Below are 2,500 nucleotides of genomic sequence, written 5' to 3' on the forward strand. Positions count from 1 at the left end.
GTGGATGTTTGTGGTCTTGTTGAAACAAAGCTGGCTCCCTCAGCAGTTTCTTTTCTGCACAAATTCCGGTTAAGGAATTGGGAGTTTCTTTCTAATGTTACAGCAGCCAATAATGCACGCATCTTGGTGTTTTGGAATCCCTCCACTGTCAAGGTGGAGCTTATTGATCTTTCTGCTCAAGGACTCCATGTCAACATCAGTAGCTTAGTTAACCAATATACTTTTATTGCAACTTTTGTCTATGGTTATAATACAGTAATTGCTCGCAGAGCTCTCTGGGATGACCTGCAGAAATGGAGCTCTCATTCCCCCTGGATTATTCTCGGTGATTTCAACTCTCTTTTATCCCAAGAGGATAAACACAATGGAGAGCCTGTATCCTCATATGAAGTCTCTGACTTTAGAGCTTGTTGTTCTATGTTAGGCCTTTCTGACCTTAACTTTACAGGTTGTAAATACACTTGGACGAATGGGAAGATATGGAGCAAAATTGACAGGGTCTTGGTGAATCCTTACTGGTCGGGTCTTCAACGATCAGTGCATGTGCATTTCAGCACCCCTGGTGCATTCTCAGATCACTCTCCCATAGCAGTCAGCATTGGCCCTCTACATCAGAGACATCGTGCTAGCTTCAAGTTCTTTAACATGTGGGTTGAGCATCAAGACTATAAGTCTCTTATATTGCAAAACTGGCATGTAGCAGCGGTACACGGCTCTCCCATGTATGTTTTATGCAGGCGGCTCAAACTTCTGAAAGCTCCCCTGAAGCAGCTCAACAAATTACACTTTAGACACATTTCGGAGCGAGTACGCCAAGCTGAGGCTGACCTGGAGCAGCATCAAGCTCTTTTGCATAATGACAAGGACAATGAACATTTGTTGGCTCAGGATAAAAAGCTTCGCTTGGACCTTGTCAACCTCAAATCAGCGGAAAAAATGTTTTACAGCCAGAAATTAAAATGCAACTTTTTCAAGGACTGCGATAGAGGGACCAGTTTTTTCCATGCCTTGATGAGTCACAAGCACAAGAAGAACTTCATTCCTGCCATTCGCGGCAATAATGGATCACTCACGACCTCCATGGCTGAGGTAGGGGATGTCTTCGTCAGCTATTACCAGCAGCTCCTGGGTTCTTCACGCACCACACTTCCTCTGGATGAGACTATTGTCTGCTGTGGACCTCGTCTTGATACCGCCTCTCAAGCTTCTTTGTTAGCTGCTGTCTCCCATGATGATATCAAAAAAGCCCTTTTCAGCATTGGTGATCACAAATCCCCGGGGCCTGACGGGTATTCATCTTTCTTTTTCAAGAAATCTTGGGATGTGGTTGGGCAGGATCTTTGTGTTGCCGTGCAAGATTTTTTCCAAACAGGGCAGCTTCTAAAACAGATTAACCACTCTATCATTGCACTGGTGCCGAAATCTGCTCATGTTACTACAGCTAGTGATTTCAGGCCCATTTCTTGCTGTAACGTCGTTTACAAAATCATTTCAAAAATCCTAGCTGACAGATTGGGACATGCTCTTGATGGCATCATCAGCCCCATGCAAAATGCTTTCCTAGGTGGTCGTCGAATGGCTGATAATATCAATCTTTTGCAGGAGCTTATCAGGCAATACGAAAGGAAAAGAACCTCCCCTAGATGCCTTATACAAATTGATTTTAGGAAAGCCTTTGACTCAGTTCAATGGGCATTCCTACGACATCTGCTTCTACTCCTTGGCTTCCCTGATAGATTTGTTCATTTGGTGATGACTTGCGTGGAAACAGCTTCATATTCAGTGGCTGTCAATGGGGAGCTGTTTGGGTTTTTCCCTGGAAAAAGCGGGGTGCGACAGGGGGATCCCCTGTCGCCATATTTATTCATAACCTGCATGGAATATTTCAGTAGGATGCTCAGCTTAGTATCCCAGAATCCTTCCTTTCATTTCCACCCGAAATGCAAGCCTCTTGGCATTACTCATCTATCTTTTGCTGATGATGTTATGCTGCTATGCCGAGGGGATCGGTGTTCAGTTCAAATTCTCCTCCAGCAACTGGTGCTCTTTGGGCAAACATCTGGCTTGGATATTAATATTTCCAAATCATCAATTTATTTTGGTGGTGTTGCTGTAAGTCTGAAGCAAGCCATTTTGCTAGATACGGGTTTCTCTGAAGGCTCCTTCCCTTTCAGGTATCTTGGTGTGCCTCTCAGCCCCCACAGGCTTCTTGCAAGTCAGTTTTCACCGCTTCTCCACAAGTTAGAAGCAACTATTCAAGCATGGGTGGGTAAACATCTTACATATGCTGGTAGACTGGAGCTCATTAAGTCAGTTTTATATGGTATGGTGCAATTCTGGGTTAGCATTTTTCCTATGCCGTGTGCTGTCATCAGACAAATTACTTGTCTCTGTCGAAATTTCTTGTGGACAGGAGATATAGGCCGATGTAAGTCTGCTCTTGTGGCATGGAAAACGGTTTGCCTGCCAAAGAAAGAGGGAGGACTGGGTTTGCTTAATA

The sequence above is a fragment of the Populus nigra genome, chromosome 2 (assembly GCF_951802175.1).
Source record: "Populus nigra chromosome 2, ddPopNigr1.1, whole genome shotgun sequence".
NCBI lineage: Eukaryota > Viridiplantae > Streptophyta > Magnoliopsida > Malpighiales > Salicaceae > Populus > Populus nigra.